Genomic DNA, 27,870 nt, shown 5'->3' on the forward strand with positions numbered 1-27,870 from the left:
TGTGTAAGTATCCATATTCATGGTTATCTCTGGAAGTTAAGAGTGTCAGGAGAACTCAAGGTTTTAAAAATTGGCTACTTACTGATACTGTTCTTGAGAAAAATGGGCTAAATAAAGCTATTTGTTTTCCTAAACATAAGATACTGAATCTTAAACCATGCTGGGGGAGATCAATTTTGGTGCAGCTATAGAGGCATGTGCTTGTCCCATTGACCCCAGAAGAGGCTAAAATTGATGATTTATTATCTACTACCCATGGTGGCTCAGAGGTTAAAGCGTCTGCCTGCAATGCAGGAGACCTGGGTTCAATCCCTGGGTCAGGAAGATCACCTGGAGAAGGAAATGGCAACCCACTCCGGTATTCTTGCCTGGAGAATCCCATGGATGGAGGAGCCTGGTGGGCTACAGTCCACGGGGTCACAAAGAGTCGGATACGACTGAGCGACTTAACTTTCACTTTCACCCATATTCATAGGGCTTCTCTGGTGGCTCAGAGGTTAAAGCATCTGCCTGCAATGCGGGAGACTTGGGTTTGATCCCTGGGTCGGGAAGATCCCCTGGAGAAGGAAATGGCAACCCACTCCAGTGTTCTTGCCTGGAGATTCCCATGGAAGGAGGAGCCTGGTGGGCTACATTAGTCCATGGGGTCGCAAGAGTCGGACACGACTGAGCAACTTCACTTCACTTCACCCATATTCATAAATATCAAGAAACATAAGTAGTGATTGCTGTTCTTAACATGCTTAGAGTATTAGATCTCCATGATGTTTGTGCATGAAAAGATAGGTAAAGCTAAGAATTCTAGAGTTAAAAAATGGAGGGACCTCAGATAATGCTACCGAACATATTAATATAGCAAGTGCAGTTAGAGTTGAATCTTTGGAGATGGGTATGTGCTCATCTTTCTTTCAGTTTCCCCCAGATGATGAAAATACACAGCCAGCCTTGAAACCGCTAATGCAGATTCTAAACCCATCTTTCTCATTTACATATGAGGTCAGCAAGATTCACAGAAGGTAAAATTATTTTATGAGATTAAATAACAAATTATTTGTGACCAGGTATGGGAATTCAGGTCTTCCAGGTTTGGATCTGAGATTTTCTCAGCACTCTATATGTGGTGTGTGCCTTAGTCACTCACTTGTGTCCAACTGCTTGTGACCCCATGGACTGTAGCCCCCCAGGCTCCTCTGTCCAGGCAAAAATACTGGAGTGGGTTGCCATTTTCTTCTCCATAGATCTTCCCAACCCAGGGATCGAACCTGAGTCTCCTGCATCAGCTAGCTGGTTCTTTACCCTTGAGTTACCTGGGAAGCCCCAGTCCTCTTTCTTTTTTTTTTTAGTCCTCTTTCTAAAGATGGTAATAATGGTTCAATTTAGTGAGTACTTATTATGATGAAGACTTTGTCCCAAGAGCTTTACAGAGGTTGCTTCCCTAAGATATTCCTGTTTCATAAATGAGGAAACAGGCCCAGAGAGGTTAGGTAACTTGCCTATTCCTACAGAGCAAGAGCAAGTGGAGGTTTAGAATTGGAGCCCGGCAGTCTGATTCCAGCATAGTGGCTCTTGAGTGGCTTAGGTGTACCTTCCCCAAAAGACTTCACTGATTACTTCTCATTCCAGAAGAAAAGTTTTGTGTAGACAGTTGAAGCCACGGGATCTCTGAATCACATTTTGAAAGCCAAAATTAAAACAAAAAATGTGGCCCCCAAGGCACTCACTGTTTCCCTTCCCTGTTTCTTGAATCCTAAGAAAGCACGGGATATTAGTGATGACAGTCTTTCTACTGCCAAATGGACCCTTGGCAGCTGGCTGTAGTTTTGCCTCAAAGATTTTGCGACTAGAGAAGTATAAGAAAAAGTTTTGTGAGGTAGAGGCTGTGGGTGGGGTGGTGTGGTCATTGGTTTTGTAATGTCGTTCCAGTTGTTTTATCAGTGATGAGAAAACTCAGGAAAGCTGTATGGTGAATTGAATATCTTAAAATATGCACTCTACCTCTCGAGGAAGAGTTCAGGTGTGGGTGGCGCTACTTAGTACTGTCATGGGGAAAAAGCCTCAGATTTTCTTAGGTTAGAATCGGAAGCCATTGTGGTGTTGCCTAAAAGCAACAGTTGACAAAGCGGAATGCTCTGCAGACTTGTCGAGTATTTAGAGGTATTGTTTTCTTCCTCCTATTCATTGAAAACAAAACAAAACACCCTTATGCACTCATTTTCAGGTATCAAAGTAAAAATCTTCGAAACTTGTATCAGATATCATTTCAAACTCAGAATAGGGAAGTGGAAAGAGTGTGTTGGCAAGGTAATATTTTAGTTAACATGTCAGATGAGAGTTTTAGAAGTAGGGTCACTGTTTAGTTTGGCTTATGAACATGATGGTAAGCTCATGATGAGTAGATGGAAATCAGATGATAAATGTTGCTTAGTAACTTGCTGCAGTGTGTGTTTACTTGTTATGGAGAACAATCTTTAACCAGTAAGTTGGTTGATGTTAGTTGGTGACTTTTAAATTTTAACAGCAAACCAGAAATGATCATTCCATTAAATAACACCACTTTACAGACTTACTATTATTTTTTGTCTTGCTCCAAAACACGACTTAAGGTAGTTATGTTTTCATAGGCAATACTTCATTTAATCCTTACATCTCCATTGAAATGTAGTGGTTATTTGGGCTGAATTGCTGTGTGACAGAAGTTTTAGAAATCTTGGCTAGGGACCCGCTGATTTCAAGCACTTATGTGATAACGGGCATCTTTAGCCCAATAAATTACTTAACTTGCATCTTAGTTCCTTTTTTAATTCAGAAATTTTTAGTGATAAGATTAGGTTATTACAATTTGAAACTTAGCTAAAAAACCAAAGTTAAATGGAGGCAACACATTGGTATAGTAAGCAGTTTCATGATGGTAACAAGGGTTCATTGTAAGATATCTGGGACAGTAGCTTAGGAAATTCATGTGATGTGGATTTTTAAATTTCCCAGGCACAAGAGGGAAAAGTTTCTTTAAAGGGAGAAGAGACTTCTCATCCACTTGACCTCTTGCTGTCTTTGATGGTTTAACATCTCGAAGATTCTTTAATCTTCCCACTGATTTTGGGGAAATGATTTGCAACCTGAAGTATTTTGAAAAATACTCAAAATAATATGGAGAGTATGACTGTGTGTATATTTGTATTATTATAGGAAAGTTTAAAAAGCAATCAGTGGGCTTTGCATATTTCTGGTAATTGACTTCTACAACATAGACCAGACCCTTTATTCTCTGTAGTTTTCCAGTAGTTACTTTATCCACTGATCTTCATGTGTTTCTCCACGAACATAACTTATTCTGAGGGTCCAGTTTCTTTTTTTCTATCCTGACGCACCTGTAAATGTTCCAATGATAATATTCTAACTTTTCCTAAGGTAGTGTACTTACTGCTTGTTGAATGCTTACAGCATTTCTCTGAAGTAACAGGATTATAATATTAGTTTTGTCCTGAGATCGCAATCCCCTGAAAGGTATGATGTCATATAACTACAAGGGATGTAGCCAGGTCCTGGGTGCAGGTATTGCGATGCCTGCTTTGGACTCTTTGCCAGCTATATTGTTAAACTTGACCTGAAATTCACATATTTGATGCCTCTTGTCAGGATTTTCTTGAAGGACTATAGGGTCTTTGAAAAAAAAAAAGTCTTTCAAAGCTCATGCCTCAAATTCATGCTTGATTCATAGCAAGCCAGGCTTCACAGTTTCTTGCATAAATTTGGGAAAATTTTCTACGAGTTTGCTTAGCCTGGTAGAATGACCTCTTGATGAAATTTTATAATTTGAAATGTTAAACACAGAATAAAAATGGGGAGACTTTGCTTTCTGAAGAAGCTATTAACCTGTTAATGAAAAATTAGTTGAAAACTAGTAGTTAATAATTGCCATTTTGTAACATGAAAAGGTTGTTTTGAACGCATATTCCCTCATGTGTTTTGTTAAACATTGTAAATGTATCTAAATTTGATAAGCTTTAATGCATTTGTATTGAATACAATGTGTTTAAATGTCTGGATAAGGAATGTGTTTGGAATGATGGTTGGAGCTTATAAAGGTGGGGAAGGATATGAGAATATTCAATCTGTTTTTGAATATTTGCTCTCCTGATTTCATGTAGCATAACCAACGCACTTATTTTACTTGCAAGTATTACACTTGGTTTCTGTAGTCTGTTGACATAGTGTTCTTTTTTTTTTTCCCCCTTGACTTTCTTAACCAGAAATGTGGTTTGGCAAAGTTAAGGACATAAGTGTATCACATAATTCCGTGGCCTCTGTTTTTTATGGAAAGGATGCCTATATTGTTGCTTTAATAATTACTAGAAGCAGTATATTGGAAATGGATTCATTTATCTGTACAAACTGGTCTTTCTTTAAAAAAAGAAATACCTTTAGACTGTCACTAGCAGGGGCAAAATAGAATTCACCTTTTATATTTTTACCCCTGTCTTTTAACATGTGATGCCCTGGGCCTCAGTTTTGTTGTTGCTATTACAGGGAAATAAATAATTTTGATACATAATTAAATAAGAAACTCTTAACAGATAAAGGTAATAGAGAAGTGAATACAGTAATAACATTCAACAGTGATGCACTGAGATTGTAATGACTTCTTACAACTTGAAATCAATCTTGAAATATATGTTAGACCTATGAATAAAAAATAAATAGGCCACAGGGTGAACTTTTGTTTTCTAGATGTTTATAGTTTAAGCTAATACTAAAATTAGTGTTAGAGTAAAATGGTCATGATTTGCTTATATTAACAGTATTTCCGTGAATATGAATTTTCATTATTTCTGTTACTTGAAGTAAAAATGTGTTTTTGATGAAATGTCTTCTGAAATGTCATTTCAGAGTATTTTCCTAACTTCTGTTTTTATAAAAATACGTACAATATTTTTTTCCATAACTTCAAAACTTTTCAAGTTAGCTTTGAGGGAAGTTTTTCAAGGGAAAATTGCCTGTTATATACAACATGCTTTTCACTCCTTCCTTTTCTTTTGTGAGCTTATTAATAAACCTCATACTTTGTAAATATCTTATACTTTCATGTCAGTAATAACTGGATCATTATCCCTAGGTTACATTGCCATTCTAGACATCATTAATGTCTGGCTATTTTTAACTTTTGAAATTGATATTATCATTGTATTTAGATATTAAATTCCCTACTGAGAATCATAAATAGTATCCAGTGGTCTTAGATGGGGCAATTTATGGGAATTTAAAATAGAATCAATTTTATTTATTTAAAATAAATAGAGAAAGAGAAATATTTAAAAATTGTATTTTCTCATTCTTTTCAGAGTTTACTTACCATTGTTTGGCATATTTCAATAAATAAAATAGTTCATTCTTCTTTTTCTTTTAAAGAGTGTCTTTTTCTGGGAGTATATTTTATGAGTATAGTATGATGCCATGTGTAACAATGTACCCTGCATTTAAGGGTTTCTAATGTAATTAGACACATACTTCAGAAGTGCAGGTGAGAACCTAAATGTGGAGAATTCATGCATTGGAAAGATCCTTGTTATATTAAGATTTTTGACTTCTTAGTTTATTAACATTTCTTAAGTCTTAACATTCTTAAGGTTGGCATGGTCACGAGAATAACCTACTTTTTAAAAATACAAAATTAATTGGTTCTCTTCTTACTTCCAAGTTTTTGTTTTATACAATAGTCAGTAGAACTAGAGTTGCTGTCAGTTCTTAAAAGTACTGTTGATGGGTTTCATTTGAGTCGATTTAGAAACAACTTTGATGATGAAACGTTTGCATATGTGTTTATTTTTAATATTTTCATCCACATGCACTTGGTTTCATTTGAGATAGGAAATGGAAATAACAAGACGCTCTTAGAAAATCTTGTTTCTGTAGACGACTCAACCTTGCCAGAAACCACGAGGCAGTGGAAATATCACGAGAAAGCTTGTTCCTACAAGACTCCCAGACTGATTACCAGACCAAAGAAGTTCCCAGAAATTTAGCTTCAAGCAATCACTTAAAACTTAGGAAGCAAATCCAGTCTTGTTCAGAGTCACCCATTGCTAATTATAGTAACTTTTAATGTCCCAGTCTAGTGTGAAAATCAGTGTAAATAAGTCAGTATATGATTTTTACATGTTCCTCCATAATATATTCTTGGTAGACACTTAAGATCTGTGTATTTCACTTTATGTAAATTATACCACAACATCCCTAACACTTTGAACCTATGTATTTTTTTTCCTTTACCTGATAAATGTTGTTCACCTTTGGTGTAACAAATAACTATTTTTTTCTTGCTCTTGTACCATTTGTTTCTTAAAATTTCTAGCAGCTAGGAAACTCTCCTGCCTGTTCCATTCTGCATGTATGTTAGATGCTTAATTGCTTGTAGATGTCTTCAAAATGCATGAGGCAACTTCCCTTTTTAAAAAGCTTCTATGTGTTTTATGTGTGTGTGTGTGTGTAAGTGTGTATTGTGTTTTGGGTAATAGTGTATGTTTTATGAATGTATATAAGTATGTGTATATGTATTTTGGGTAACCATAGAAATCTAGTTATGACTTTGAACACTTGAAATTAGTGTGACAGAGCCCAAGTTTATTGGGTATGTTGTGATTTAAATCACACCCTGGGTTATTTTGGGGGGTTAGAGCCATCCATTTAACACAGGCTGGTCTTCCCCGGCAGGGGCTTTGCCCCAGCACGTCCTGGGCGGATGGCTTTGATATCAGGTGAAGATCACAACTGTAACTGCTGTGTTTACACTATGAGAGCTTGCTGAGGCTCTCCCTGCATCTCTCCCGTAATTGCAGCTTCATTTTAGGCCTGAATACATGGACACTAAAGAGCACTTTCCTTTTAAAGATCGCTTGTCCGTTAGGCACCTTAAGAAGCTTATTCTTTTGCGTCATTTTCTGTAAGAGTTCATACAAAGGCTTGGTGCTGAGTAATTTTGAACACGAAATTAACTCTATGGCCTTTCATGTGCCTAATGAAAGCCATAAGGGTATGATAAGAAAAAAAAAAAATGGAGAAAAAATTTGCTCCTTTCTAGACAGCCAGAAGAAAAAAAGTCAGAGCAGTTGTCTTTGAACCAGGGAAGGATTTATTCTTAAGGCCCTCCAACCTGTTTTTCCCATTAGCTAGGAAAGCAGCACTGGGGCTTTTAAATTTAAAAAAAAAAAAAAATATCATGAAATAATTATAGAACAAATGATTTAAGATTGTATCCAGATTTTGCATCAACACCCTTTAGTTGACTAATTAAATAAAGGCTGTAGCTTCAAATAACATCCCACCTGTTTGGCTTGTGTGAGGATCTGGCATGACAGAATTGCAGTAGCTTGGCTAAAAAAAAGAAAGAAAAAGCAAAGTAACCCAGAAACCCTTCATTTCCCTTTAGCTATTTTTTGGGTATTCTTTGGAATTGGAATCTATTACTGCATTCTTCTTTCAGCCGTGCTTCTTAGAAGCATATAGACATGTATTTTAGACATTAGACTAAAGAAAACTTCATCTAAAACATGCCCTTTCCTGAACAGTAAACCACAACTGGTCAGACATCCTTGTTTTTTGTCTTAGTAGCTTTTTTTCTCTGTAGATACTTCTGCTGTGTTACGATTTTTATGACCAGCTTGCCAATATAATTTCAAGTTTTAATTTGTCTTTGGGTGTGCTGGTTCGCTTATCCTAACAGACTCCATATTCTGAAATTCTGGAGTGGTCCAAGGAACATTCTTAAGATTATTTTGCTATTTCCTTTGTGTAAATTTTGAGTATCCTTTCATCTTAAGTTTAAATTGCTCCCAGTCTCTCAATATTAAAAAAAAAAACAAAAACAAAAACTAACCACGACCTTACAATGTGTCTCTTTTTTGCTCTTCTCCTCACTTGATGGAAATCCTTTTGTTTCTTTTGCTTTCTTTCACCGGCAGTCCCTTACCCCTTGTCACCTAGAGTGTATGAAGTTTCATTAATGATCTTTTAAATGAGCACTTTTGCTTTCTCCCCTGTATTGAATAAACCTATCTTTGAAACAAGGTTATGGCACTTAGGCAACCATTTCTAAAAAAGTCCTATGACCTATCTGTTCAGTTTCTTTATTATATGATTTTGTCCCAAAAATATATTTAGCTTGTTGGAGTCTCTAATGAGAGTTGGCTAAGAACTTAGGTAGTAGAATTGTTCTTCTCACTTTGAAATATGTAACTTCAAATTGTATCTTGTGCATAAACACAAAAACCTGCAGTATGCATTCAGACTCTGACCTAGTCGCTAATTTTTTTAACTGTTCTCAGTAAAACTGTATAGTCTCACAACATTTTAACATAGAGACTGTGCTTATTAAAATAAAATGCATGCTTTATCTAAGTATGCAAAGATATTATAAAATATTAAACTAGTTAGAGCTTGTGGCACATTGGCTAATCAGTTTTACATGATAGTGACCAAGGGGAAAAAAGGCATGAAATTGTAAAGCAAATAAACAAAATTAATTAGTAACTTCCACAAAAAACGTATGTTTATGCAAGAGCATTGTTACCTACCAATGTTTAAGATAATTTCTGGATCAAGATAATTTATGGTGGAGCCTTTCAAGGAGCCCAATTATCTTGTAACTAATACAACATGGGATAAAATTAGTCCCTTTTTAACTACAGTGAGAAAATTCAAGAGCCTTGGCTTCATAGACTAAATATCTGAGTAGACAAATTGCTGAAAGAGTGCAGCAGAATAAGAGAAATTGCTACAGATACTCCAAGTTACAGTGTTTGTTATTAAACACTGGTCACTGTGAAAATATGGTTTCCATATGGGATATGCTATATGTAATTTATACAGACCACGCTAGTAATCGAGACTTGACCAAGTTGGCACTGAATCCAAACTATTGATATAATGGAATATGTAAGGAAATTGCTGGTATATTTTGGGGTTGACTTGAAAAGAAAAGACCTTTATTAGTGTGTTTCCCCCCTTGTGTAGTTTATGCCACTGCTGGAGGCAGATTCTTGGACTCAACCTTGGTGTTTAAGAATGAAATAATTGAAAGTTTACATATAGGATAATTTTGGTAACTACAAGTGGCAATAATCCTCAAGTTAGATTTTTTTTGAGTGCACTACTTTTAACACTATAATCATATTTAGTTTACCTATTTATCACTAGGTAGATACTCATATTTCATGAGACTAATTATAACAACTGTCTTTGTAGAAAATTGGGAAAATAATAGCTGATGATACCCTTAAATAAAAATGTTTTAAGTAGGGGAGACTAGTGGAGGAATAGCCATACATTGACATTTCCAGAAAAGAAAGGTGCTATTTTTGTCATGTACTTAAGTCTGTTCCATGTGCATGGTGGATAAGTTGGAAGTGGAGAGTATAATTTATATAAATAGTTCTAGGTAGTTCAAAAGCCAAGATGAGTAGAGGAGTCCTGTTGTGGAACAAACTCTGTTTAGGGGAGAAATCTAATTAGAAATCACCTATGTTTATGTAAGCATGATGAGAGAAAAATTGGGTAGCATAGTTTAATAAATAGTAATAGTACATTTATGTGGGTTGTGACACTTTATTCTCTGCCTAATCGCTTACAAGCAGGCCTAAGTTTTGCATGTGATTTAAAAAAAAAAAAAAAGCAAACAGTTTTATTATATTGCCCCCCATGGAAATTCTGACTTTGGAATACATTTTGGGTAATTCAGAACAGATTAAATGAAGACTTCTCTTTTAAATCTTGATATTAGGTGTTTTCTTTGTTTTATGGTTCTTGTTACAGGCATCACCCAAACATCCTTTAGTTTGCAAACTGTTATGTACTTGGATTTGTGTAGATATATTATTGTGATGGTGTTGTGATATACCATGTTTCAAAATACTTCAGTAGTTATTAGGCTGTTAAGAACAATGAAGATGGAAAATATCCCAGAAAATAGTGATATCATATAAAACTATTGAATACTTTTAGTTGGTAACAAACAATGAATGTATTGGAATGGAAATAATTGTGAAGTAGAGCTGCTGCTGCTGCTAAGTCGCTTCAGTCGTGTCTGACTCTGTATGACCCCATAGACGGCAGCCCACCAGGCTCCCCCGTCCCTGGGATTCTCCAGGCAAGAACACTGGAGTGGGTTGCCATTTCCTTCTCCAATGCATGAAAGTGAAAAGTGAAAGTGAAGTCGCTCAGTCATGTCCGACTCTTCGCGACCCCATGGACTACAGCACTACAAAAAATGTTGTTTGATGTAGTTGGAGATAGAACTTTTATAGTTAGAAATTATTTTTTGAGGTTCTTCTTGAGTAGAAAAGAAAGTGAGATTTTAGTTAGGCTTCAGAATAGCCAGAATGAAACAATATAATAGAGTTTAATCTGTTGTCTTCCTAGTTAAGGCTCACTAATACTTTCATATATGCCCTTGTTCATCCCTGCACTGGAACAGAACCTAGTTTTCTACCTTTGTTCTTTGATACAGGGCCCTCGTACTTCAGTAAATAGAGAGCTGTACCTTCTCAGACATCCAAACAATGGCAGTAATCTATAACTGCTATTCGTTATGTTGCAGAGGCAAATTGCGCAGAAAATTAGGGATAATTTTAAAAAGATGAAATACAGGTGGCTCATCTAAAACAGACTCCAATTAAAGCCACATTGTATTGAATAGAGCCTGCTTTAGATAGACTCCTCTTCATGCTAAATACGAATGAAGCAACCATTTTAGATATAATAGCTGGTATCTGGATTTTAATATGATCAGTTCTCATGCTTCAGGGCCCAGATAGGACCAGCTGGGATTAAGAAACCTGCCCTGCTATAAAACTCGATTATATTGTTTTCCCCAAGGATATTGCGTTAGGAATTATTGAGAAAGTGGCTTTTATGGGGTATAGACTTTTGCATAAAAGTTGGTGCTGAAATTTGACTGGTATCACAATTTGCATCACAATGTTTTTTCTGATATTTTATGAATTAAATGCATGAAATTAGGCCCTGGGATTGTGTCTCAGCCAAAGATAGGGCAGCTGGTCCCCAATGTAATGGGCGAACAAAGATGTGCTGCTGCTGCTAAGTCGCTTCAGTCGTGTCCGACTCTGTGCGACCCCATAGACGGCAGCCCACCAGGCTCCCCCATCCCTGGGATTCTCCAGGCAAAAACACTGGAGTGGGTTGCCATTTCCTTCTCCAATGCATGAAAGTGAAAAGTGAAAGTGAGGTCACTCAGTTGTATCCAACTCTTTGCGACTCCATGGACTGCAGCCTACCGGGCTCCTCCATCCATGGGATTTTCCAGGCAAGGGTACTGGAGTGGGGTGCCATTGCCTTCTCCGAACAAAGGTGTGGTCTAGACCTAAGTGTACACTGTCTGTGTTGTGTATGTTGTGTTGTGGCTTATGCCAAGTGTTATACCTATTAACCTTAGCAAGAGAGTAAATTTCCCAAGGTTTGGTTGGCCCACTATGCTAACATCTGCCATTAGTAGCGACTTGACAAATTGTTCTCTTTAATTATGATTTTATCAGTTTGGCTGAATGAGATCAGCAAAATGATTTGGGAATATTGTGCTTTTACATATGCAGATTATTTATTTATTTTTGCTACGTTAGTCCTTCTTGTCTTTCAGCCTCTGAAAGACATAGAGGGCCATGACAGTTTTATTTATTTCTTTTTCTTTTCAAGAAATTATTAGTGAATGAGGTATCTAGGGAAATGAATTGCTTGAGAGACAAGAAGCAGGGCTGTTTATTCCAGCGTTTCCGGTGCCTGAAACAGTGCCTGGCACATGCAAAATGTTGCTTTATTGAAGTCTCCCTCCTGCAAGATGACAGAGTTAGGTCTGACTCATGGGGAATGGCGCTAGGAGCTGCAGAGGTTCTCACTGTTTGTTTAGAAGATGGGAACTCAGAAGCTCTTCAAAGGGACAGACAAGATCTGCTGTGGTTGGACCCTGCCGCCTTGTTCTGCCGCCACTCTTGCCTGTTCATGCCTCAGTCTTCCTGCCCCAGCAGCACAGATCAGCTTGGCCTTCTCTGATCCTGTGCTATTTCTCATTGTCCAGCTTTCTCCTACATTGACCCTCTTTCTTCCCTTTTCTCATCCTGCATGGCTGGCTGCTAAACTTGTTTATACTTATGTTTTCACCTTGTATTGGCATATGGTTGATTTACAGTGCTCTGTGAGCTTCAGGTGTACATGAAGTGATTCAGTTATACGTATACATATATTCACTCTTTCTCATATTCTTTTCCCATGTAGGTTAATACAGAATATTGAATACCATTTCCTGTGCTATACAGTCGGTCCTCGTTGCTTATCTGTTTTATGTATAATAGTGTGTATGTATAGGTAAATCCCAGAATCCTCATTTATCCCCTTGGTAACCAGAACTTTGTTTTGAAGCCTGTGACTCTATTTCTGTTTTGTAAATCAGTTCATTTGTATAATTTTTTTAGATTCCACTTAAAAGTGATATCATGTGATATTTATCTTTCTCTGCCTGACTTCACTTAATGTGATAATCTCTAGGTCTATCCATGTTGCTGCAAATGACATTGTTTCATTGTTTTTTATGGCTAGTACTCCACATCATTATCCATTCTTGTGTTGATGGACATTTAGTTTGCTGCCACAACTTATTTACTATAAACAGTGCTTCAGTAAACACTGGGGTGCATGTATGTTTTCAAGTTACAGTTTTCTACTTTTTTCCTGAAGTCTTCTCAAAACCCCAGTGAGTAAGTGCCACTCTTCTCTTTCCTAAAGTGTTCAGTGTGGATTTCTGCTACTCATCTATACAGTATGTTAAAATCTTTTATATTTTCTCCTGAAGTAGGCCTTTTCTGACATCAAGAAATTTTTAGCAGCCTTTTGTTCAAACCTGAACATGGACACAACGCTCAGCCATGATCATTGGTCAATACTTGCCAAGTGAGTGTCCATGCCAGCCCTCTCAGAATTCAGAGAATGAATGAAAAACTTGGAATGTGTCTTTAACAATAAATCCAGTTACTGGGTTTGGTTCTAAGTCCTTTATTATAAGAGTACTGTTGTTAATCTAGTTATTTCTGCCATGTTTAAACCTGGGTAAGCATATTTTACAGATCTGTTCTGTTGAGTTCATCCCGTTAGAGTATCACACATAACCAAGGGCCCTGGATTGTGTTCTGTGAGAGCAGCAACCATGTATGGAAAGAATGGCGTTTCAGGGGTGGGTGGGCATGGACTTCCATTTTATGGGAGTACTTTGGCAATTACAAGTGCCATTGAGAAATATTATTTTTATTAGAAAGGTGAAGATTTAGATCTAGGTTTATTAATTTTATAAGTTTGAGTTTACAAAGGCTAGGTTGTAGCTTACATTCTGAGAGTACACTTTTCAGAAATTGGGGAAAGGCATAAGTAAATTCTGGAGAATGAAATGGCAACCCACTCCAGTGTTCTTACCTGGGAAATCCCGAGGACAGAGCAGCCTGGCGGTCCACAGTCCATGGGGTTGAAAAAGAGCTGGACATGGTGTAGCAACTAAACAAACATAAGTAAATTTAATACTAGTCTTCCTGTTTTACAAAAAAAAAAAAAAAATAGAGAAACAAATTTTAAATGTAGTTTTTAAAAGAATTTAATTCAATTTTTTATTTTTGAGAAAAGCTCAACATTTTTCATAATACTTAAGCTTTGTAGTATAATTACTAGTCAAGACTAGAAATCTAGTTACTAGAGTTCTTAAAAATCAAATTTATCACACGGGGGGAACCCCTGTAAACTTACTTTTTCATGTGTAATTTATATATGCTAAATAAAATTTAGGAAATGGAACTTAACTATTAATAAAACCATTTGCTTTACCAATGGTACTGTCCACAGAGGTGTTAATAATTTTAGAATATTTTCTTACCTCTTCTTTTTCTTGTGTTCATTTCAAAAATAAAAATAGGGTTATCCTGTGTGTACTGCTTCATAAACTGCATTTTTGATTATTAGTCTATTGTAATTTTCCAGCTGTGAAATTAATTACTGTGGTTTTTAATGATTTTTTAGTAGTTTTGCCATAATTTGGGTTGAACTGTATCAGTTCTTTCTTCACTCTGTAATTTCATAATCCAGTTTTGGTTAGAGAATGTTCTTTATTTGATATGGACTAAGTGCTGCAGACTTGTTATTATTTTTTATTTAAATACTGTGCCTTATTTATCAGTATATTATTTTTCAAATCCATGTTTTAGTGAACATTTGAAGTCTTATTCTTTGTGCTTGACTCTAAGTCCGTCATTTGCTCTTTCCGCTGTGCTGTCAGTGGTCTCAGCCCTGTCCCATCTGCCTGACTTGGTCCAACCACAGGGATGGACGTGACTTCAGGACTGACCCCAAGCACTTGCCTTTGACCAGCCCAACCCTGAACGCCCCCAAACACTCACAGCAAAATTCACTTAGGAAGCATTCAAACCACGAGAGTCAAGGTTTCCTGTGTTCATGGAGTGAATCTTCTGGCCCTTCTTTAGGTATCATATTGATAATAGCTTCATTAAAAAAAATGATCATAGAACTGTGATAGAAACAGAAAAGGCTTGTGAATATGACTTTGGGGTGAGGTTTTTGCTGAATGAAGCATCTTGACAACATAAGCCATTAGAGCAATGTGTTTGGCTAAATTAAGCAATAAAGGGAAATATCAAAGGCAGACCTTCCCTGTTAGTCCTTACATGTGACTTCCTTATATTTAAAATGCTTTTCCAAACAAAAAGTAATTTCACTATTTTTTCCCCCTGATTGAGACTTTGGCAAAGCCAAGAATGACAACTCTTAAGTCTTTTTCTCAGAGAAAACCTGATGAGATGGTTCTTAGACACTGCATAAAAGCCACTGTTCACTTAATAATGTTCGTAAAATTTTATTAGCTATTGCCTTCACGTGCTCTAAAGGTTAAAAAAAAAATCCTACCATTTCCACTTACATTTTGGACTAATGCTGCTGGACTTTCTTTCCCTTTAACAGTAATGTTTATCCATTTGAATGTTGTTTCACAGAAAGGAAAAGTGCGTTTGTGTAAAAATATCTAGGGCTTGCCAGGGAATTTTTTTTCAGAATGCTCTGTGGTTACAAACGAAGCTTATTGTTGTATAAACGGCAGGTTTGAATTTTTGTAGTAGCTCGTGGCATGAGTTGATTATCTGCGAATTGTCCGATGTGTGTGTTTCGTGTGGGTTTGTTCTTGAGCCCGTCTGTCCTGCGCTGATCTGGGGCAGTTCCTGTCTCTCCCACCTCCCGTTCTTAGATCCATGGATAGACGCAATCTTTAGTCTAAGGCAGGTCCCCAAAGAGGCACATGGGTGGGTGGATGTGGGAAAGAGACGCATTCCTTTTATCATCCTCTGGAGCCATTCCACTTGACACAGTGACAACACATTTGAAAAAGCTGAAGTTCTTTGAATTTGTGGGTCTTCTCTCTACCTCTGAATTTCCCAAAACTTTCTCCAGACAAGATGGCTGGCACATCCTGAGGACAGAGCAGAGAGACAAAGCCGCCCTGAGAAGGCAGACGCACTTCTGTTGCTTGTGGTTTTTTCAGTGCAGCTGCTTTCAGATGGGCCGGCTTGTTCTATGCTGGTTCCACTGCCAGAGCGAGACTGTCACACAGCTGGTAGTACTTACTGTACTTGCGGGAAAGTATGTGATTCATTAGTTGGAACCGTATGTTTTTCACCAGTTCTGGTCATGTTTTTGTTAGGATGTGGTAAAAACATAAGCAGGGGGTGAAGGGACAATGGAAACATGTGACTTGTTAAGCATTGGCCCCAACCCATTATTAGCTAAATTGTACACCATAAAATGTCCTCTGTACCTCATAAGACAAATGACTTAATTTTTTCTTCCTCAGTTGAGGTCGTTTAGTCGTAAGTAGTAAAAATTATCAACACGGAGCTCTTTTGCTCTTTTTCTTTTCTGTAAAGTATGATGATCCGTTTAAACCCCAAATTACAATATGAAGAGAAGTCATGCAAGTAAAAGACATTCATTTGCAGAAAAATGCCCATGACGGGTGAAGAGCTTTAACTGGAGTGAACTCCTGCTACCGATAAAATATGAGTGTGGTATTCCAGCTAAGAGGAACCACTCCGAGTACGGCAGGGTGTGAGGAGAACAATTGATGGAGTTCCTTTGTCTACTCGTGATCAGGCAGGCTGCAGTTGACTGGCTGGCTGGACATGGGACTCTTTTGGTGTCATTAATGGGTTCACATCACAGTATCTGAAATGATCCATGTTGTATCTTGCAGAACCATCGGTGTGAGCTGCATTGAACACCAGCCTATAATCAGGTAGTCTGTGAGCTTGTGAATATTGTGCAACTGCCCCATCCTGACCCTATTCTTTGGAAAATGAATGCCATCTCTGCTTGGCCTGTGTTCCCTTTCCATAGGTATTTCTTTTAATACTTGCTTTCCTCTCTTTTCTTTAAACACTAGGGATGCTTTTCCTGCGTTCCCACCCCCCATCACCTCCTGTGGAGATAGGTGACATTATTGCATTCTCTCTGGGTAAACAAATTTTGGCAGATTACTCCTGTACCCTCAGCCTGTTTCAGCTGCTCCCATTTCCGAGAGTTTTGCACCATTTATGCCTCAGCACTCACAGTCTTGTAGTTGCTGGACTCTGCAGAATTAGAACCAGGGCTGTCTCTGACAATTAGCTCAGCTGGCTGCAGCGTAAATAAAGGAATGCGCTCAGGGGCTGTAGTCTGTGACGCGGTTTAACAGAGCGGAAAAAGGTGCATCTGTTCCATGCCTGGATCCAGTCGCCTCACTGTCACCGGGAACTTACCGACACGGAGACATGCCCGCGCTGTTTGGTAAACAAGCGGCAGGTATTAAATTAACCAGGCCGGGAGTGTGCAAAAGTGCTGCTCTATTAAAAGCCCTGCTCTCTCAGCTCACCGCCAGGTCACAAGCTAGAGCATCTCCTCTTAAGATGTCTCATGGCCCCGCATACTTCAACACTCTGTCCTCACTTCCAGAGAGGACTGTTGACCTTTGGTCACCCGATGGAAACTTGCGGGTGCGCAGGAGAGAGGAAGAAGAAGGAAGGGTATATGTGTGCAGTTGGCAGGCTAAGTCAGGAGGCAGTGAACACCGAGCAACCTGGATCCAGGTTTTATTTTCAATCGCGCTGTGGAATCCAGGACCAAACTACAGCCAGGGTTTTGTTTTGGTTTGTTTTCCCTGCCTTTCTGCCTCACCCTCCTCCTGGCTCCTCCACTTGATTTGAGATCTGAAATAACGAGGAGATCACTGTATAATCAAGGTTGTTCTCTGTCCACCTGTGTTGGGTAGACAACAAACATCTTGTAATAAACTTGTACCTAATACAGCTGTACTTTTCTTTTTTGGCGTTTATTTGCCTTTGCATTCAAGTTTTCTAATGGAAAAAAGAACCACGTTTTAAAAATTTTTTGCTTGCATTTAGCAATGTAGTGATTTTTAAAGTTTGGTTTTTTTCCAGCTTCAGGAATGCTGTGCAGAGAGTTCTCTATGTTGACATGTTGATATGTTCTTCGTATTCATGGTCTTCTCATCTTTTTCCAGCAATCTGCTTAGGTCTGTAGGCAACCCGGGTAATTTTCAGTCTACACATCTGTGCAGTAGAGACTCTTGTTTCGGAGATTTTCCCCTTCCCCTCCTGGTTGTGTTTCTTTTTAGGACCCCATCTAGCTCCTCATCCATTAGAAGATGATGTAATGCCAATGGGATCTAGCCCCACACAGCTTGAATTAAAATGATTCCAGTTGGTGATACTTGAATGTGAATGACCAGGAGGCGTGATGCATTCAACACTGTATTTGAAGTGCTCACCTTAGAAATCCCTCTCCTGGTTGAACAGGCCCTTTGGTCCTCATTCTGGCTATCTCCAAGCCACACCTGCATTCCTGCTGTCCAGACCCATCTTTTATTGCTCTCTGTCTTTACAGAGTGAGGTCTGGGCAGTGGAGTGGGGTGCAGGCAGGGTGAGAGGGTGGGGAGGAAGCATCCTTTCTTATTTCTGGCTCAGAAGAGGGGAGGGCTGGACAGGAAAGTGTCCCACTAACCAGAGAGTGGTGATGCCTCACAGTCTCTTTATCTTTGTAACATCTTTGCTGTATGAAGTTTAATAAGCCAGCTGTGCAGTTCTTTAAAAGCCAGTGGATTCCATTTTTCATTTGTTTCCACCCCCTTTGCTCTGAGCTTTCACTCCCTGTTTCCTTCTGCCTCCCCACCCCCTCCTTTATCTCAGGGGAGTTCCCTGAGTAGCAGGACTGAAAAAGAGCCGAGGTTTATGTTAGAAGAAATTAAGGTTAATGATCATTGGCTCATTTTCATATTCTGTGGGTGTGGATGGAGGAGTAATCAGTGCAGGTGGCCCTGCCAGTTGGGAGTTTTTCTTTGTCATCAAGAAAATAAGGAGAGCGCCGGGATTGAATTACCACAACTATTTCAGGACTAAACATATTTCATTTCCCGATCGGGTCTGGCTTAAGGACACAAAGCTGACATTAATTTTATCCAAAGAAAAGCACAGCAATTTTTTTCCCTTGTTTTATAATTTGACTGAATGCATAGGGTGGATGCATGTTCAAATTTAATTCTAGTATAATCTTACAAATAATACTCTGAAAAGCAGAGGGGTTTTGATTCAGTTTGACAGTTTATGTTTCTGTGCCCAATTACCACTTAGTTATTGAATGTTAAAGAGCTGCTTTCTAAACTGTGTGCTCGGACTGCACCAATTGGCTTCCCAGCTGCCTGCTATTACATGTGAGGTGCGCCCTGCTCACTTTTTAAAGGATGTACACATTGAAAGGAGTTATGTTTAGCTAGCAAAGGAAGTGGGGGATTTGGTTAGGAAGTGCTTGCTGGCCTTGAAAAACTATCTTATGTGCAGTCTAATTTCAGCCACATAAAGACCTTTCTTTAGAGAAATATTTGTTGGATTTTAAGAAAAAACTTAAATGCCCAGATAAACTGGGGGAAATAACCGTGACTTTAAGAAAACAAAGTGTAGCTTCTATTTGGAATACTTGGAACCATCCCTTCAAGTTTTTGTTTTTAATGCCACGAATGTAGCTTTGTACCCATGAGGGATTCAGGGCATGGAAAAGGAGAACTGAAAAGTTGACCAGGGACAATAGAAGCCATTGAGGAAGAGTGTCCACATGAGCCATGCATGGTAGGTTTTGGCTTTCTTAGCAGAATGCAGCTTGAGTGACCTGATTTGCTTTTACAGCGCAAGGTTTATTTGGCTGTGACAGTGTGAGTGTAATATTAATGACACTAATGTAAAATTAACTTTTATGTTGTGTGAGCACTTTTTCTTGCCTCTCTCTTTAAAATGGCAAGTATTTTTTTGTGTGCCTGTGTTGCCACAGTGAGCATTTATATAACCCCGTAAGTCACAAAAAGTTTGGGACAGTCAGGTCACTCTGCTAGCATATGTCAGGCAAGTACAAGTAAAGGTGAGTTTTGGTTTTGATATCCCTGTGGTATGAGGCTCCATGCAGCTGAATACTCATTGTGTGCCCATTAATATGAATACTTCGTCTGGATTATTAATAACACATGAAGAGACCATTCCCAAACATTCACAGGGCAAGAATGTTTGAGTGGTTTCTGAAAGTTTTTTTGCTGTGAAGGAATAAGATTATTTCTTTCTAACAAGGCAGTTAAGAGTTATAACTCGGGGCATTGTAAACTGTTTTAAAAAAAAAAAATTGGTGTATCTTATGAAATTGCTAGGTAAGACTCATCCAACTTAATATTGAATGAAATGATCATTTGAAATCCATATGATTTCCAAATTGAATGTTTAAGCAAATCATGCTGTATATTTGTTTTAAGAAGCATTGAACAAAAGTACATACAGAAACACTAAGTAATCCATTTTTATAAGGTAACACCCCATCCTGTTTCTTGCTTTGCTTTTCACTGAATCCTTTTCACCTTGCCTGTTACTGACAGAGCTCAAAACTGGACTTACTTTGAATTTCTCAAAGCTTCTGGTAAGAACCATTCACACTTTGACCCATGTACATCTGGTTTTAGCCAAGCAGAGGGAACCTGTAAATTAATTCCACCCCAATTTAATGTTTATCTGTTATACATTAAGAACAATGCTAAAACCGAACAATTTAATGTTTTGCTTGCATATAAGTTAGATTCTTAGTATCAGCTATAGTTCAGACTGTAACGCTGGCTATGTGTCCGCTGAAGTGCTGTGCAGAGCCTGGTGGCTTAAGCCATTTGAATGGCTTTGTCTCCAGGCTCCTCAGCTTTCACCTATCTGCTAGTGCTCTTTACTTTGATCTTGGATGTCTTTCAGAAGGTCCCACATTCCATGCTTTCCTCCCATTGGAGGCATAGAGTATGGCAGAATTCATTTGTAGCTCTTTTCTCACTTATGTTTGAATTTTAAACTCATCATGCCAAGAAGTAACTCAATCTGGTACAGTCTTCTGACTCCTAGTTCCTGACTCCTGAGTCCTGTAAGTTACACTTTCAATTTCTTGTGGCTGACCTGACTTTTCTTTCTATCTCACCCAATGGAATATATCCATAAATGTGGGCTGTGTGCGTGTAGGTGTATTTTACACACACAGTCACATACTCTAGCATGGTGTTGAGTATGCCAGGATGTAGAGTTTAGTTTCACCGTCATTTGGGTTAAAAATACATGTATTAAACAGATACTGGATTTCTGTCCTGCATTTAATCTCTTCCTGTTTTCCATTTCCTTTCTCCACCCCAGGCAGCACACTGATCAAATTCTCAACTTAATCTGTAAAATAAAATGTTTGTTCCTATCAAGGAACTTAGTGAATAAAGTCCTCCATCGTTCCTTAATAGGGAGTAAATAATAGTGTGTAATTAAGTATTTAAAGTGTCACCTGAATTGTTGTTCTTTAGATACTTCATCCTTAGCCCTGTTACGGTCACTTAGCACAAACAGTACAACTTGTGGGAACAGCAGGCTCCTAAAAATATCCTCTCTGGGCCTGGCCACCCAAGAGCTGTATGAGGAGGTGTTTCAGGAATTATCACAAAGTTAGGCATAACTGATGGAACCTGTGCAACTCTTGCACCAAAAATTGTGCCTCCAAGAGGGATCAAATGCACATTATAATGGAAGATACACTCCCTCTGATTAAGTGAAGAAATCACTAAAGCTTTTCTGAGGTTTCTGTAAAGGATGTCTGCCTTAGTAGCCTACTTACCAAATGAATTGCAGTCAGATGTACCCATGACATTGAGCTTGAAATCCTAAAACAAGCCACTCCACTGCTTTATAAACCCATATTCATCCAGGGCCTACGCATTCTTTATTTTATATATCGTGGTGTGTTGTTAGTCACTGATGGAATTCATATGATGAATAAATTTTACATTAATAAGTTAATACATTAAAACAGTCTACCCACCATCCTGAAAAGCTTTAGTTAAAACCAGCAGTCAGCTGTCATTTCTTAAATTAATTGAATAATGAATAAAACCTGTTTCCCTGTTGCTGTTTGCCACTGCTGCTTTACAGCAGGCCAGAATGAAAATAACCATGGGTTTTAGGAATGATAATCTGAAAAGTTTATAATTTTGGAGGTGTACAACTTTGGAGGTATTGATACATTCTTGATTTTTATTCCTCTCATTTGAAAATGATGCAGCTCAGAAAGTTAACCCAGCAGACCATGGTCAAGTAACCAGCAGCTGACTGAAAAGGACCAGAGTCCTCTTGTGTAGACCAGTATTGTCCAGTAAGTAGCCAGATAAGCAATGTTATGATTTAAGATTTTCTAGTAACCACATTGCAAGTATAAAGAAACAGGTGAAGTCAATTTGAATAATACATTATTTAACCCAATGTGTCAAAGTTATAATTCCCATGTAATAAATAGGTATAAAAATATGTAATCATTGTGAATATTTATCAGTATTTTACAGTCTTTTTTTCACATGGAGTCCAGAATCCAGCATCTCTTTTGCATGCACAGCACATCTCAACCTGGACTAACCGTGATTCAAGTGCTCAGCATCCATGTGTAGCTAGTGGCTACCATGTAGCATTGGTTTCAACACCAATCCAGTTTTCTTTCCAGCTGTGATAGCAGTGTGTATGCATGCTCAGTTGTGTCAAACTCTTTCCAACCCATGGACTCCTCTGTCCATGGATTTCCCAGGCAAAAATACTGGAGTAGGTGCTATTTCCTACTCCAGGGGAATTTCCTCGATCCAGGGATTGAACCCGAGTCTCCTGCATTGGCAAGTGGATTCTTTACCACTGAACCACCTGGGAAGCCCCCTGACAGCAATATAATAGCTTCTAAAGGCTTGACTGGGATTTTTCCAGTCCTTTATTTTGGTTAGCTTAGGAGAGCTGATGACTCTAGATATGCACATGAAAAAGTAACTGAAACTTGGGGTGCAGAGTCTCTGATAGAAGCACATTTGTTCAGGTATCACCCCTCTGGTCAGCATTTTTAACTGCTTGGTCAATGCTTAGCAGAACCTCAAGCAAGTAAATGTTTTCAAGATAACTCGTTGACTTTCTTTCTTCTTTACTGTTCCCCATGTGAAGCCACAGTGTCCCAGTTTTCTAACCACACACACACAGGCAGTGCTGGAATGGGGGAACAATTGTGCCTCCCTCTGCTTCGCCTCTTGGAGGTTGAAGGTAGTACAGTCTTGTGCTGCCCTGAGCCGAGGCTGTCCACCATCTGTGTGAGGAATTCACAATCTCAGACAAAAGAAATTGGCAACGTCTTCCCTCTGTCTGTTCTCCAGATTCTCAAGATAGCCATAAAACACCTGGACAAAATCAGCAGGTGATGGCAAGGGAGAGAGCATGATCAGTCACAGGCATTGTTGAATCCTTTGAACATTACTTATGGCCTGGACATTGCTGTCACCAGGCACAGTTTGATCTTGGGTAAGTTTTCTGGAAAAGCTTCATTCCCTGGCTCTGTGACAACAACAGAACCAGATAACACTGCTGATAGGGGAGAGAAGGGGCTAGCAAGGCCTCCCTGCCTGAAGGTATAGCCGCTCTAGGTCCTGTTACCTCCACATGTGGAAGAGCATCCTACAGAAATAAGTCATATCACCAGCTACAGGGAGCATGCTATGGAGATCAGTGTTCTCGCTGTAAACCCACTCGAGGAATGAAAATTTTCTCTCATCTACTTATAACAATTCATCAACTGTTTGCAGAACATGGGTGCTTGATCGGCATGGTTCATATGCTGTGTTCTTTTAATGTACCTTAAAATCTATTTTCTGCACTTGCTTAAAAGAGGAGAGTTGGCATTATGTTAGTCATAGGCTATTAAAAATCTTTTGTTGTGACAGTTATACCTATCCACACCCACACTTCTACATAATCTGTGTCCCTAGGACGCCTCTGTATGTCTTTGTTAGAGAAGGGTAAATGTAACATTAAAACCTTTCAAAGAGCCACCTAAGTTTATCTTTCCAACATCCTCATTTTGTGTCACATGCTTACTTTCTCAACTTTTGTTTTGATGATGAACCCACAAGATTCAGTAGATAATAAGACATCATTGGGATTATCTGAATTTTCTGTGACTGGTGCCACTGAATTGCATATCATGGAGTTTGGTAAAGAAAGGAAGTGTTTTAATGGACCAGAAATTTGGCTCTGAAGAAATGGCGCTTTGGGCAGTAGAAGCTCTGAGCAAAGTCCTTTAGTTGTTACCTCTTCATCTGTGAGGGTTAGAGTTTAATATGGTGGTATTTAGCTGTGTTTGCTGCTGCCAGTTTTTAGGGTCATATCTTAGGCATGATTTTTATTTCCAGTGAGAGGCCTGAATCAAAGCAGAAGCTGCACTGTTTAATTCAAAATTATTCCCCTCTTCCTTTGGCTCTGTCTACAAATGTAACCCTTTTTCATATAAATGGCGTCAAGCTTCATTGAATTTAGTTCTCTCTTGTTAAGTACAGTAACACTGTGTTCTGTCATTCATTACATGAGAATTAGTTGTCTATTACAAAGTGGGGGTTTTTGTTTGGAGCCTGATCATCATGGGAAGAAAGCCACACGTGGCTTAATGTCCTGAGTGCGTTGAATCCTGGACTTATTTGTGACTTGCATGCCACTGAAGCTGTCATGCAAAATGCCAATTTTACCATTGGGAGGCCCACCTTATATTAAGCAAGAGAACTCTGTAAGACAGGAACACTTATCACCTTCCATTAAAAAAAAAAAAAATCCCCTCTCCCCCATGTATTTTGTCACGTTTTTTAGTGATCTATACAGCGTCTTTAGAGTGTGTTACAGAAAGTGTTAATATCTTAGAGCAGCAGTAATAATAATCCTTTTACTCAGGGTAATCATGTGCTAATCCGCTGGTAAGTCAAAAGTATTAGATCATTTGAAATTCATTGTGTCAGCTCAGTTGAAATAACTGGTATGGTGCTATAAACATTTAGAGAAAGAGAGTCTTTGAACCCAAATAATAATGTCAAATAGTTTGTTAGTGTTACATGCTCATGTTTAAGGGTTTCATAAGCTCAACCCATGGACAAGAGCATTTCAGTTTACATCAGTCTGTAATATATTATTTTAACTGAAGGTTTATTTTTATTTTGTTATTTGGGGAAAGTTTCTTTTCCTCTGGCACTTATGGACTAGGTTTTTATGTTACAGTTTTCACCCTGCAGTCACAGGGAGCTTGGTGTGCCAAAAGGGTTTTGTTTTGTTTTAAGAAAACTTTTCTTGTTTTTCTAAGGCATCATGTTAGGGCTGAATTTTCTCCTTGCTCCCTTCTCTCCTCTCATGTACTTGGAAGGAGGATGGATGGTGTACATATTTATTTTTCTGTGAATATTTTAACTAGAAAGTTTTGTTTCATCATTCCCCTCAACCAGAGCCTCTCTTCCCTTTGAATTTTTGTCATTCCCTTGCATTATTCTCCTCCCCTCTCTCCTTCTGAGCCCACCGTTTATTGACCTTTGAAGATAAGATTTCTTGTTTGAGCGATCTTCGCGCCTGACACTTAGTACATGTTCAATAAAAAGTTTTAAAAACTTCACTTCTAAAAAGTTGGGAAATTTGGTGACTCAGCTAAACTTGTTACAGTGTCAGTAGATGAACATTTTTGGTGATGGATCGTTCTCCGTTTTTTGTTTTTGGAAAGTCAGTTGAGTTTTGAAAGAACACCTCTTTCTTCAGATCTTCCAGGACCATGGGAACCTGCAACTCCTTCTGCTCTCCACCCTCATGACTGGTCAGCTGTTGACTCTGGAAAGCATTTTATTGGGGCCCCACAGAGGACCAGCCAGATTTCACTGGCTTTCTGAGAACACCTAGCTTAAGAACTGAACAGTCAAGGTTCTTGTGGAAGGAAGTCATATCTATCCTTTCTCCACCCCATGTTCTCACTTTTCTCTCTAACCTGATTTGTTTTGCTGTTGTTAAGAATTTGTAGACCCTCTAATCCTGGGGTTTCTTAGTACTGTGATGTGAAATACTTCTTCTCCTCCTCCTTTTTGAAATTGAAATCTACAGACCTTTCCTTCTGTCTGTGTTCTGTAAAACATTATGTCAGATGTAGTGTCTCAAGTACACTGCTATGTCCCTCGTAGCTTTCCTCCACCTGAGTCATCCCAGGAACAAGCTTTGATCATGAAAAAGTTCATCGCAAAGAAAACCTTCTCTGTACTCTTAAGAGGATGAATTAAATCCACATAGAATAACTCTAGAGCTTGAATCTGGCCAAAGAGCAGAGAAGTTGCTTAATGCAATCTGAGCATTTTTAGACCTGCCGCAGCTCAGAGAACAAGGCAGTCAGATGGTGTGGTTTAAATCACAGAGACAGTGCAGCCAGGTCAGCACCCCCCAGTCATCTCAGAAGTCATGTGGCAGGGAGGGCTTGGTCACAACAGTCTCCAAGGCACTGGCCTTACTGATAGCATAGTACTGCACTTAAGTATGGGGTTGGGGGTGATCGATTGGATTCCTAATAAGCCTGCCAGTCTGAAAGGGTGCATATCTTAGCTCTGGAATTGCCCTTGGTCACTGTAGAATGACACGTAACTAATCTTAGAGATTAGTTGAGGCATGGTTTTACTAGCATTCCTGGGAAAGGGCAGCATGGCCCAGTGACAAGGAGCGTGGGCTCCAGAGCCAACCTGCTTAGGCTTGAATCCTGTTTTTCCCATTTGTACTAGCTGTGTGGCCTTGGATACTGTGACCACCTTCTTGGGCATAAGAAGTCTCTGTGCCCCATGTACCTCACTTGAGAAATGGAGATAATGATACCTGCATCCCCTGTAGCTTAAACAAACTGTGAAGACTGAGTGAATGTGTAATTCCCGAAAGTGCCTGAAATATAACAAGTATGAGGACATGTTTGAGTAATAAAATAAAACTGGATGTAGTGAAATGCTGATCCTTCAGAGAATTATTAGTGAAACCTACCCCAGGAAGCTTACCCTTTATTAACACTGACAAGTTTTATAATAATAATCTTTATGCCTGCCACAAATGCCATACCTATGTGCCTTGTACTCAGAGGTTCCTATAGATAACCTCACATTTTTTCCCTTCATCCATAGGTAAAGTTTGAAGGATCTGTCTATAAAGAGCTGTTGTGGGGATTCCCTCGGGTGAGAATGTGGGCTGAGTGGAGTCCACTTGGATCTAGACATAGAGCTGTTTTTGTAATCCTTTTTCATATTGTTCTGCTTTGCTTTCCTTGAGTGATGCTTTCTTTCTGAAGCATCATATAATTTGTCATAGAATGATGTTTTTAGTTGCATCTTTGAAAATCAAAATGATTAACTCTCAAGTTACATCTTGCTAAGAAGCTATACCTGACTATCAATTGTAGTCAAAAAGCAGACTCTTCTTTAAAATTCTTTATTTTTTAGCAAGTTTTACTTACTAGTCCTCAGAACACCCAGATTTCTTACTCTTTCTTTCTTTTTTGGCTATGGAATAAGTATCTCATTTTGATTGTAGTGTCACAATTAAAAGAGACTTGAAGGTAGACCCTGAAATTTACATTTGTCAATGATCATCATGACCCTGTATTAATTTTCATATTCTGAAATTCACTGTGTGGTTGTCTGAATAAGTCCTACACATTTGCCAATATTGTGATTCAAGGCTTTCACAACTACCTGTTGGAATTCACATAACTGGGTTTCATACTATCTGTGGCAACTATGTATTGTATGATTCCACAGAAATGTGATCGTATTTGCCCAAATGTCAATGAGGATAGAATGGTTCAGATCAAGGGGAAAGAGTATACTGTGCAATGCTAGGGACAGCCACTTAAGAAAACTAAAACTTGTGCCCAAGGTTACAGTATGGTGATGGAGACATTATTAACTAGTCATAGTCAGCATATTTGCCACCCTTACTGGGGTTGTCCTGATGTATTGCTGTTGGACAGATGTGACTGTTGAGTTACTCAGACTTGGTTTTAATTTCCACTTTTACCCACTATAAGGTGTTGGTCAAGTCATTTAACCTCTTTGACTTGTAATTTCCTTATCTGTCAAATAGGGATGATAATAGTACCGATCTTACTCAGTTGTCAGAAAGATTAAATTCATGTATGTAAAGGACAGTTGACCCTTGAACAACACAGGATTGAACTGCACATGTCTACTTATACATGGATTTTTTTTTTATGGTAAATACTACAGTGCTACATAGTCTGTGATTGCTTGACACCATGGATGCAGACCCATGGATATGAAGGAACCACAGATACAGAAGAACCAGGGATACGGAGGGCTGGCTAGACATGATATGCAGATTTTCCCCTGAGCTGAGGGTAGGTGGCCCCATCCCCAAGTTGTTC

General features: G+C 38.6%; 1 protein-coding gene across 16 annotated transcripts in view; it reads left to right on the plus strand.

Annotated features, from left to right (window-relative positions):
- The window catches only part of BNC2 (basonuclin 2), a 470,587-nt gene that overhangs the window by 236,683 nt on the left and 206,034 nt on the right, over positions 1 to 27,870 (plus strand). The window contains exon 1 of one of the 16 annotated variants that reach the window (XM_043890881.1): positions 16,318 to 16,336. The exons of the other annotated variants lie outside the window; for them this stretch is intronic. The gene's annotated coding sequence lies outside the window, so the exon portion shown is untranslated. Of the gene's footprint in view, positions 1 to 16,317; positions 16,337 to 27,870 lie in introns of those variants that run through there. 16 annotated transcript variants of the gene reach the window in all.

The sequence above is a fragment of the Cervus elaphus genome, chromosome 29, assembly GCF_910594005.1.
Source record: "Cervus elaphus chromosome 29, mCerEla1.1, whole genome shotgun sequence".
Classification (NCBI taxonomy): domain Eukaryota; kingdom Metazoa; phylum Chordata; class Mammalia; order Artiodactyla; family Cervidae; genus Cervus; species Cervus elaphus.